The 12,218-nt window shown below is 44.7% G+C and overlaps 1 long non-coding RNA gene across 1 annotated transcript in view; it reads right to left on the bottom strand.

Annotated features, from left to right (window-relative positions):
* Window positions 1–7,163: 7,163 nt before the first annotated feature.
* The window catches only part of LOC101735144, a 30,043-nt gene continuing 24,988 nt past the window's right edge, over window positions 7,164–12,218 (bottom strand). Inside the window, exon 5 of the long non-coding RNA XR_004223698.1 lies at window positions 7,164–9,147. This is a non-coding gene — a long non-coding RNA (uncharacterized LOC101735144). The remainder of the gene's footprint in view (window positions 9,148–12,218) is intronic.

Consider the following 12,218-nt stretch of genomic DNA (forward strand, 5'->3'; position numbering starts at 1 on the left):
GCAGAGTATGACACACAGAGGCAGCATAGGGAAGGCAGAGTATGGCACACACAGGCAGGGTAGGGCAGGCAGAGTATGGCACACACAGGCAGGGTAGGGCAGGCAGAGTATGGCACACACAGACAGCATAGGACATGCAGAGTGCTGCCTGTGTGTGCCATACTCTGCTTGCCCTATGCTGCTTGTGGGAGGTGAACCTGGCAGGGTTCTTTTGTGGGAGTTTGTTAGCAGTTGGATGGTCCCTAAGGTGTGTAATTATGTACTGGGGGTTGCTCTGCTATCCACAGGGGAGGAGGAGGCATATGGAATTTAAGGGTATATCTTAATATGACAATTCTTTCACATATGAATGATGGTTGATATCCCCACAGTAAGGACCAAGCATTTGGGATTTTGCTGTGCTACCACCATTGTGATAAAATAGGTGTGGTTTGAAGTGGGTGTGGTTTCAAAAAGGGGGAGTGGTCAAAACTGGCTTCCATTAGCGGCCCTCCACCATGTACGCTAGAGAAATTCCGGCCCTCGACACCGTAGAAGTTGGACAGCACTGCTTTAGGGGGCCCGGCTAACAATGTCTGTGTGTCCTTTGTATTGATGTGAGGGTTCACAGGGGGAGGGGCCAGTGGGGGCGTGGGATGTCCAAAAAATGTTGTTGTGAGGGGCCCCATTATTTATGATGGTGTATGAATGCATATATATATATATGTATAATATATTACACAAAATAACATCTTGCAATACTATCTCACAGAACTTCAGCTGGACGTAGCGCCTCATCCCCAGGCACCCCAGGCTGCAGAGGCTCTTCAGGCCCCACAGGCCCCCAAGGACCCACAGTCCCCCGAGGACCCCCAGGCCCCCGAGGACCCCCACGCTGCAGAGTCCCCCCGGCTACACCACCAGCTCTGGACTCTCCCCAGGCCAAACACTGGGCACCAGGTCCTCCACCCTCACGACAGACCGAAGATGTGGGGACCCAAGCAACACCTGGATGGACTGACCCCACACTTCGGTCAGTGCAGGAGGACCTGAACACTATAAAGGCCCAGTTGGCCGAGCTCCGGGGGGACAAGGCTCAGCTGCAGCAGGATGTGGGGGAACTCAAGGCCAGCAAGGCCTAAGTTTTTAATGTTTTAAATTTTATTGTTAAAATAAAACTTGTTATTTTTCTACTTTTGAACTGGGTAATGTCTAATTATTTTGCCTTCCTTGATATGGTATTCTATACTTTCATGTAGTTTCTCCTACACTCTTACATTTATCAGTAACAGCATCAATATGCTATATGGGTTAAATGTTTGCAAATATTCTGGCAACAATTTTGTCTTTAGCCCATTTTGCTGAATAGTAAAACTTGCGTTAATTAGTGCGTATTTTCTGGCGAGTGTGATAACTGCCAATCCAATGTTTTGTTGCAAGAATAATTGCAATATTATATTTGTCCCCGTTTAATAAAGTGCCCATAACATATTTGCCATTTATTCTGTGTCTAAAATCTCCCACTTAATTTAAGCCACTTTAGCAAACGGACCCCTAAGTATTTGGCTAAATATTCTTAAATGCCCCCCCCCCCCTATTTTATTATCTGTAGCACTTCTTTTTTTTCTCTTACTTATATTTTTATCGTTTTTTGGGGGGGGGGTTTGCAAATAAACATTTATACAGCACCTCTCTAGCACTTCTGTGCTGTCCCAGGGAAAAATGTTGCCAGTTTTATGCTGCCGATTGCCGCGTGCGACATGTTGCGACAATTAGCGCGCGTGTAAAAGCTATCGCAGTTGCGATAATTAGCGTGCATGCGAAAAATACCCCGTGTGCGTTATTTAGCGCATAAAATATCGCATGCAGTATCGCGCGTAAATTAGCGCAAGTGTGCTTATCGTGAATCGTGCGATAAGTCGCGAAATTTAGACGCGATAATAAAATTATTATAAATAGCGCATGTTAAAACGCACTTTAGTGAATCAGCCCTAAAGTGGCTGTCAGCATCAGTCAACTGATTGGTGAGCATGCTTGCTAATGTAAATGAATGGAGTATGATTCTGGGATTTTGGTGCCTGCTTAAAGAGATGTTGACTACCAGCATGACAAAATGGCCACAGTCTCTCTGTGTGCCATTGCCCTTATAGACTGGTGGTGCCTAACCAAAGCTGTATGAAGAATTTGTTCTATTGATATTTTGTCTGAACACAAAACCCATTTTTTTCCAACAGGGACAGAAACTAATGAAAGACCTAAGGGTTGCAGGCTAGAAATATAATAAAAACTATCTAACATCTGAAAGCCAAATATGTCCAATATGTCAATTTCACACGCAGTAGGGTCCGTTTTATCAGGAGTCAATTAACCTGCCTGTCTCAGTACTGATACCAGTTAAAGCTTTCACAAATGTAAGCAGTCACAGCAGCAGAAAGGTGGACAGCACTGTTATAGCATGTGCCCAGGTTGGGATATGTACCTGGCTCTGTGCTACAATGGTATCTAACAGTCTGTGCCCAGGTTGGGATATGTACTCTGCTCTGTGCTACAATGGTATCTAACAGCCTGTGCCCAGGTTGGGATATGTACCTGGCTCTGTGCTACAATGGTATCTAACAGCCTGTGCCCAGGTTGGGATATGTACTTGGCTCTGTGCTGCAATGGTATCTAACAGCCTGTGCCCAGGTTGGGATATGTACTTGGCTCTGTGCTGCAATGGTATCTAACAGCCTGTGCCCAGGTTGGGACATGTACCTGGCTCTGTGCTACAATGGTATCTAACAGCCTGTGCCCAGGTTGGGATATGTACTTGGGTCTGTGCTGCAATGGTATCTAACAGCCTGTGCCCAGGTTGGGACATGTACCTGGCTCTGTGCTACAATGGTATCTAACAGCCTGTGCCCAGGTTGGGATATGTACCTGGCTCTGTGCTACAATGGTATCTAACAGCCTGTGTCCAGGTTGGGATATGTACCTGGCTCTGTGCTACAATGGTATCTAACAGCCTGTGCCCAGGTTGGGATATGTACCTGGCTCTGTGCTACAATGGTATCTAACAGCCTGTGCCCAGGTTGGGATATGTACTTGGCTCTGTGCTGCAATGGTATCTAACAGCCTGTGCCCAGGTTGGGACATGTACCTGGCTCTGTGCTACAATGGTATCTAACAGCCTGTGCCCAGGTTGGGATATGTACCTGGCTCTGTGCTACAATGGTATCTAACAGCCTGTGTCCAGGTTGGGATATGTACCTGGCTCTGTGCTACAATGGTATCTAACAGCCTGTGCCCAGGTTGGGATATGTACCTGGCTCTGTGCTACAATGGTATCTAACAGCCTGTGTCCAGGTTGGGATATGTACCCGGCTCTGTGCTACAATGGTATCTAACAGCCTGTGCCCAGGTTGGGATATGTACCCGGCTCTGTGCTGCAATGGTATCTAACAGCCTGTGCCCAGGTTGGGATATGTATCTGGCTCTGTGCTGCAATGGTATCTAACAGCCTGTGCCCAGGTTGGGATATGTACCAGGCTCTGTGCAACAATGGTATCTAGCAGCCTGTGTCCAGTGATGATGTCATAAGGTGCCTACAGCCACAGGGCACATGACCTCAGCCGTTGGGAAATGACAGTTGATGTGAGGAGATCAGAGAGAGAAGAAGCAGCAGACATTTGTCATCAGTTTTGGAGAGAAAATGAAGAGGACTCATTCTGATGTCGGTGATTTGGACCCCGGGGCCTTGCAGGAGAAGAAAAGAAGACAAGAACACGAAGAAGTGGAAGAATCAAAGTTGAAAAAGAAGAGAGAAAGAAGTCTGGAGGAACAACTGCCAGAGGAGAAACGAAGAAAGGAGGAGACTGATCATGGTAGGGTTGCCACTTGGCTGGTATTTTAGGCAAATTTTGGTACATTATGCATCATGCCAATGTTATTAATAGTGAAAAAACATAAAATATAGGAAGGCTGATATTTTTCCAGAAAAGGTGACATCCCTAGATAACCGGCCAAAAGAGTGGCCCATGATTGCCAACTGCCCCAAATTTACTGGTGTGATCTTTTTTTAGGGTTCAGTTTCAAACATAGGTGCTATATTGACAAGTGCAGTTTCTAAATGCAACCAATCAACAAGCAGTTTGGAACAGTGATTGGTTGCTATTGGTAACTGCACTGGTGCAATTTAGTACTTGAACATATATGGATTAAAAAGCACTAAGTTTGCCCAGATACAGTAGCTCATCACAGCCAATCAGATGTTTGCTTTTAAACAAGTTATCAGAAAATGCCTCTTGCTTATTGGTTATAATTGGTGCAATTACTGACCAGGTAAGTGTGCAAGAGCAGTAAGGGGCAGAGGTGGGCCAAACTGGACAGATGCCCTAGGCAACTCAGCCGGCCACCTCACCTACGCATACACAGTGATGGCACGGATGGAGGAGGAATGCAGTGACAAGCAACGATGGGGGAAGCAATTCCGAACTAGGGGTAGGCAAAAGAGGTACCTGCCTAATGCCACCCCCCACCATTGCGCCCTAGGCAAGTGCCTCTTAGTCCTAGTTTTGGCCCTGGTAAGGGGTGTTAGAGTGCAACCCTTTGGATAAATTATTCAGCTTGAGGTGAAGCATCGGGGGGAATAGGCTGGCACAGTCTGAATAATGTGCAAATACTACATCTGAATTTTTCCAACCACCTGCTTTTAGTGGTAAATTGGTACCACTTGGCTTTATATGCGAATGTGACATGGTTACTGTGCTTTGGCAGTAGCAACGAGGCACAGATCTCCTTAATAATTGGAAAACTGAATTTGAGAAGTAAAATATGTTATCCACAATGTGTCTTTTAGCTGTTTGATAAGGTTCTCCTATACTATTAACAAAAAGAAGGGTCACATTTGATATATTTTATATTATATATTTTATAGTATATGGGAGCAGCAAACATGGGGACAGATATAATGCAACACATATTATACTTTGTCTAAAGAATTTTAGTAGCGCTATATTAACCATTTTTATTCCATGAGCTGCAAATAAAATCTCTTTTCCCCTCTAGGAGACGCTGGACCCGTGAGTGCAAAAGCTCAATCTTCAAGGCTGAACCCACTCTGCATTTACAGCTACAACTTCTACTCCCAGCTGGGATCAGGCTCTTACGGCAAAGTGAGTGATTGGTTCCTATTATGCTCAGCTCTTTTTTATAGGGTTTAAATTGTGAATCCATGTAATTCACTCTTTTGTTGCCTCTTTTAGGTTATGCTGGCTACATTACGAGGCAGGAAGACATACGTGGCTATAAAATATATCAGGAAGACAAAACAGACCAATTATAGCCACCTTGTCACCGAGGCACAAGTTTTAAAGATCGCCAAAGACTGCCCATACCTTTGCCAAGGCTATGCCGCTCTTCAAACCCAGGTAAGACATTGGCTCCATATTGCCATATCGTTTGTTATATTGTTTCCCTGTGTCCCCTAGATTAGTGCTGTCCAACTTCTGTGGTACTGAGGGCCGGAGTTTTCTGGGCTACGTGGTGGAGGGCAGACAATGGAAGCCGGTTTTGGCCACTTCCTTTTTGAAACCACAACCACTTTAAACCACACCTATATTAACGCAAACTTTTTAAGACCATATCTAGATAAATGGTGGTAACACACCAAAAAGACAAATGGTTGGTGCTCCCTGCAGGGATATCATCCATCACTCATTTGAAAGACAAGTTTATGAATTAATATTAAAACATGCCCTTAAATCCATATGGCTCCCGTAAATCCATATTCAAAACAAATCCATATGCCAAAACAGACCCCCGCCAGGTTCACTTCCCACAGGCAGCATAGGGCAGAGTATGGCACACACAGGCAGCATAGGGCAGAGTATGGCACGCGCAGGCAGCATAGGGCAGGCAGAGTATGGCACACGCAGGCAGCATAGGGCAGAGTATGGCACACGCAGGCAGCATAGGGCAGAGTATGGCACACACAGGCAGCATAGGGCAGAGTATGGCACACGCAGGCAGCATAGGGCAGGCAGAGTATGGCACACGCAGGCAGCATAGGGCAGAGTATGGCACACGCAGGCAGCATAGGGCAGGCAAAATATGGCACATGCAGGCAGCCTAGGGCAGGCAAAATATGGCACATGCAGGAAGCATAGGGCTGGCAAAATATGGCACATGCAGGCAGCATAGGGCAGGCAGAGTATGGCACATACAGGCAGCATATGGCAGACAGTATGGCACACACGGGCAGCATAGGGCGGGCAGTGTATGGCATACGCATGCAGCATAGGGCAGGCAGTATGTCACACGCAGGCAGCATAGGGTAGGCAGAGTATGGTACACGCAGGCAGCATAGGACATGCAGTATGGCACGCACAGGCAGTACTGCATTCTGCCTGCAGAGATTAATAACAACTTGCAAGGTATCCGTCAACTACCCACAATATGAATGCGTTAATGCATTCATATTAGACCATATCTACATAAATGGTGGTAACACACCAAAAAGACAAATGGTTGGTGCTCCCTGCAGGGATATTATCCATCACTCATGTGAAAGACAAGTTTATGAATTAATATTAAAACATTCCCTTAAATCCATATGGCTCCCATAAATCCATATGCCAAAACAGACCCCCGCCAGGTTCACTTCCCACAGGCAGCATAGGGCAGAGTATGGCACACGCAGGCAGCATAGGGCAGAGTATGGCACACGGAGGCAGCATAGGGCAGAGTATGGCACACGCAGGCAGCATAGGGCAGAGTAGTCAACTACCCACAATATAAATGTGTTAATGCCATATATTGCTTCTATACTTTTTATTCTTTTTGTGCAGCATGCACGCGATTGGGTATTCCTGTACTAGATTTCTTTTCCCTTCCTATTTGGCTTGACATTAATGTATTTAATAAAACACATTCTACTCTATGTTGCTCTAAGTGTTGTGCCATTTCTTCCTCCCCTTGACTCTTTCCATTTGTCTGTGTAACCAGCGGCATGCCTTTTATGTGATGGAGTTCCTGAGTGGGGGCAGCATTAAAGATGAGCTGAAGCAGCACGGCCAGCTACCTAGGGACAGAGTACGGTAAGTGGTACATGGGGTAAATGGTTCCAGTACAATATCACTAACAAATAGCTTTATACCAGTGGCACCCATATTTGCTATTTTTGTACCGTTTGTAGCTACAGTATGTTTATAAATAGACAAATATAGGTGTTTTATTCTTTTCTTTTCCACTAACTCTCCTCTTAGACTGATCTGAGAGAATGATGAAATAATACAAAATGTACATTTTGACACTAAAAACCACCATATTCATCTGTCATAGTCATATATATCCTAAAAGGAAGCATATTATAGGATAATTTTTAAATCATGATTTTTCTGTTTAAAAGGTTCCATTCTGCGGAAATTATATGTGGCCTGCGATTCCTACACGGCAAGGGGATTATACATCGGTCAGCATGGATTTCTTCATTTCTGTAACATTCTACAGCAGAGGCCTCACACAGGTTGCTCTGCAAATCAGCAGCCCTACTTTTCTGTAACTCCTTTAATCTCTATATTACAGAGACCTGAAACCCCGCAATATTTTACTGGACCATGACGGCCATGTTAAAATATCGGACTTCGGTCTGGCAAAGCTGAATATTTTCTTAGATGACACCACCACTGGCTGGATCGGAACCCTAAAATACATGGCCCCAGAGGTAAGAAAATACAGTATATTTACAGTAGGAACCTAGTAAAAGCAAGAACTATAGGCCTAAATTTGGATTTTTTTGTATCTGTGAATATGGCAGCACTTTAACAGGTTATATTGATTACAGGCCAATAAAATGACTTATCCTACATAATACACATTTCTATAACTCTAGTGCCACCCATGTTGTGCCAGGCATCATCTATTCTTGACCATGCAGGTTCTTTTACCTGTGAAAGAATAATAGCCATACAGCTGGCTTTGTCAACCAACTGGTCACATGCATTACTCGCTGCACTTCATACACTCAATGGGCATAACTTAGTAACAGATGTTTTCTTTCTTTTAAAGATTCTACAACATATGGCATACACTGCAACAGTAGACTGGTGGTCGTTGGGCATCACCATCTGCCAAATGGCCACCGGAAATACCCCCTTTAAGGGCAAAAATAGGAAGGAGCTCATTAATTCCATCATTTCGGATCAGCCGGAGATACCTGATTGGCTGGATGATGATCTAAAAGATCTTCTGGGAAAGGTGGGTAGCAATAGTTGGATAGAAGTATTGTAGCATTCACAAATATATTCATTCTACATTTCTGTTAATTTGCTATAATTCAAATAATTATCCATTTATCCTTTAGCTACTAAATAAGGAGCCAAGGCAACGCCTTGGTCTGGAAAATGATATCAGATTGCACCCATTCTATGAATCCATAGACTGGGTGGGAATGGAAGAAGAAGGATTACAACCCCCTTTCCAGCCAAGAGCAGTAAGTATATGTTTGGAGAATACAAATTAGAAATGATTATACCCTGGGTGAATAGTACTGATTAGTGAAATAGGTGAATCAGAAAGCAGTGGGTTTAGCTTGCAGAACCATGGAAAACCTATATCCATAAGGCACAAGGGATGCAGCAGGTAATGGAATGATCCTGAACCTTCTGTTTGCCCCCAAATAACAACAAATGATTAAAAAAGTCATTTTTCATGTAAAAGAAAAAACAATGAACCAATAGGGGTGCTGTAGCATTGGCATCAGAGACTAGCTATTATTTTGCAAAGAAAAAAATATTTTTATCTCAGAAATAGATATTTTGTACCATGTTGACTATTTTTTTTCCCTTTAATGCAGCCATCAGCAGAGCTATTCCAGCCTTATAAAGGACAGCTGTCATTCCTCGGGCCCCAGGAGGGTGACGCTTCATCAGTGGATGGAAAGATCGTTCCTGGCTATTCCTTTCTACATTTCACCTGGCTGAAGTAAGTGCATAGGCAAGTGTGTAAGCCAGCCGATAATAACATCATGCTATTCCATCAAGCACAGGTACTTGAGCACAGTGGGACTTCAAGAACATCACCTGCTGCAAAAGGCCATATCTTCTTCCGTAAGTTCTAATCAGCACATCAGCTCCACCTTCACCTGGGATTCCATCTCCCAGAGTATGAGACTGCCGGGTAACATCAGGCCTGGAATTATGAGAGGCAGTCACTCATCTGGCACATCAAGAGAGGTAAGTTCCAGGTAAGTATTTATTTCTAAGAGAGAATGTGTGAGAGAATGTGAGCTAAGGGTGTAACAAGAAGGCGAGCAGATAGTAAGATCCCAGCCTGCTTTGCCTTCCTGCACATCATGTCTATAGAACCCATACCCTGTTAGTTATATATATAGTTCTAAAGTTCTCTAGTTTTTCCAGGACAAGGGTTTTTTTCCCTATCTGAGGCAAATTACCAGCTGCTTAAGATAGGGTTTTTTTTACCTTAGCCTGCAAATTTAGTTAAATCAGTTAAGGTTAAAGTTAAATGAGCAAAGGGTGGGACTCATAGACACGTGCAGTTGATGCCTCTTGTTGTCCTTGTTTGTTACGTTGACATGTTTTGTGTTGAGGGGAGCCAATGGCAAATTATTCCCATTGGCTCTCCTCTGAGGCGTTACACCCGGAGGGAAAGGTGAGTGAATGCCGGTAACAGGGTTGAAGCCTTGACGTGGCGTTACTGCTCACATGTAGAAACATGTGCTAATTCAACCAATGGTGCGACTGTGAGTGAAGTGCTTCATTGGCACAATTTGTTTCTCTTTGTTGAGGACTAGATCTTTTAGGTCCAAGTTATACCATAGGCATAAATATAGGCATTACACCATACTGTACATCCAAATTAGTAACGCCGACAACTTCTAAATCTCTTCAACAATTTCTAACCAGCTTTTTTTCTCATTGGAAAATCTAACAATCTCTTATCATGTCTCAAAACTCACTTATAAAATAACTGCATGTGCAAAGCACTGAATAAATATTAAAAATCCAGCTTATAACATAATGGAAATGTATTAAGACATGGAATAATGGAAATATTTATATCAGTTGGTACTAAATATCTGGATTTTTTTTTATAGAACAACAGAGGTTGAGTTGTTCTTACAAGGCGAAGGAGAACCATGATGGTAAGAGTTGCTCTATGGGTGCTGCTGAGGGCGATATGCATAGCAAGCAATGCAGTTGTCCCAAGCTTCTTATATAAAGCCAACCATGTTCCTTTTGTGAGCTATTTGGTTACTGCTGATTCCTAATGTGTGGCAGTCACACATCTCTCAAGCTCAGGTAAGGGCGTTATTCATAGAGATTGAAATCAAGTTATTCTTCTGTAAAGTATATAATGTTAATTGTGAAAAAACTGAACAGTGATCTAAGAAGAAAGGGTAACCTATTACTGTGCATACATTCCAACAGAAGGATTGTGTGGGAAATTTTTATCTTTAGTCTTGTTATTATTGGGTTATTTTTTCAAATTCTATTTAGCATAAGGTTTAGGTTTATAGTGCATAATAATTATAAGCATTTTTATTAGTGCTGGGCGGTATGACCAAAAATTTATATCACGGTATTTTTCAAAATTATATCGGTATCACGGTATTTGACGGTATTTTTTTTTCCCCATGCATGATTAGGTGACCACCCCAAACACCCGCCACCCGCACCCCCCCGCCACCCCAAACACCCCCCCATCCGCACGCAGCCCCCCACCCCCCCATCCGCACGCACCCCCCCATCCGCACGCAACCCCCGCACCCCCCCATCCGCACGCAGCCCCCCCACCCCAAACACCCCCCCATCCGCACGCACCCCCCCACCCCAAACACCCCCCCATCCGCACACCCCCCCCACCCCAAACACCCCCCCATCCGCACACACCCCCCCCACCCCACCCCACCCCAAACACCCCCCATCCCCTTCACATAAATATAACCCCCCACCCCACCCCATCCCACCCCCCCCCAAACACAACCCCATCCCCTTCACATAAGTATAACCCACCCACCCCAAACACCCCCCCATCCCCTTCACATAAATATAACCCCCCACCCCACCCCCCCCAAACACAACCCCATCCCCCCCAAACACAACCCCATCCCCTTCACATAAAATATAATTACTGGCCAGGCACCCCCCGACAGCTCACATTGGTATCCGACTCTGAATGCGTCCTAGCGATGGCGCTTTTGTAGAGTGTGCGCGCTGACGTCACGTGCGCGCTGACGTCACGTGCGCGCTGACGTCACGTGCGCGCTGACGTCACGTGCGCGCTGACGTCACGTGCGCGCTGACGTCACGTGCGCACCCGGAAGTATTCAGCACACCGGTATGTAGAAAATTCATATCGGTTTCAAAAAAAAAACCGGTGATCGGTTTTTACCGGTATACCGCCCAGCACTAATTTTTATCTTATCTTCCTGATTAATATTGTATATCTTTAAAGATGACGTTCATCTTGAAATGTATTCATGTGTTACCCTAGTTTGTGAAACTATATTCATATTTGAAAAATACATACGTTACCAGTTTTGGAAAAGCCAACCTGAGATACAGAGAATCTGTATCATAATGAATAGTAACATCAACACGTTAGCCCCCTTACAGAGCAGCCCCCTTACACAGCAGCCCCCATAGCCGCTCCTTCTTCTGCGGCAGCGACAGGCCCTTTTATAAGGTTGCGCCCCCTGCGTAATGACGTCACATGTACACACGGGGCGCAACCCTATAAAAGGGCCTGTTTCCACCGCAGAAGAAGCTGGCCGGTTACAGGCAGCACATCCTGCTGTGCTTGATAGTTCAAAGAATGAACTATAAACACCGGGACTGCGGGACAGTTGGGGGGTATGAGAATAGCAGTCAATAGTAAGAGTTACATGGGAGTAGGAGAAACAATAGGTTAGCTGAAAGCAGTTCCAATGTGTAGCGCTGGCTCCTTCTGAAAGCTCAGACTCAAGCACAATGCACTGAGATGGCGCCTACACACCAATACTACAGCTAAAAAACAGTATGGCACGCATTCTGGTTTCTTGGGCTTCCATTGGAGCAGCAGAAAGCAGATATGGTGACTGGGACACTTGCTAACTATATACCAACTGTGCACTAACTGCAAGCTGGCTTGTAAAGTCTAAAAATAAGGTTATCTACATTAGTGCTAGTGCATATACTGTAGTTTATGGCAGATGAGCACCCCAGATATAACATACATTCCTGCTCATAGAATGGTTTATC

This window comes from Xenopus tropicalis, chromosome 7, assembly GCF_000004195.4.
Source record: "Xenopus tropicalis strain Nigerian chromosome 7, UCB_Xtro_10.0, whole genome shotgun sequence".
NCBI classification, from domain to species: domain Eukaryota; kingdom Metazoa; phylum Chordata; class Amphibia; order Anura; family Pipidae; genus Xenopus; species Xenopus tropicalis.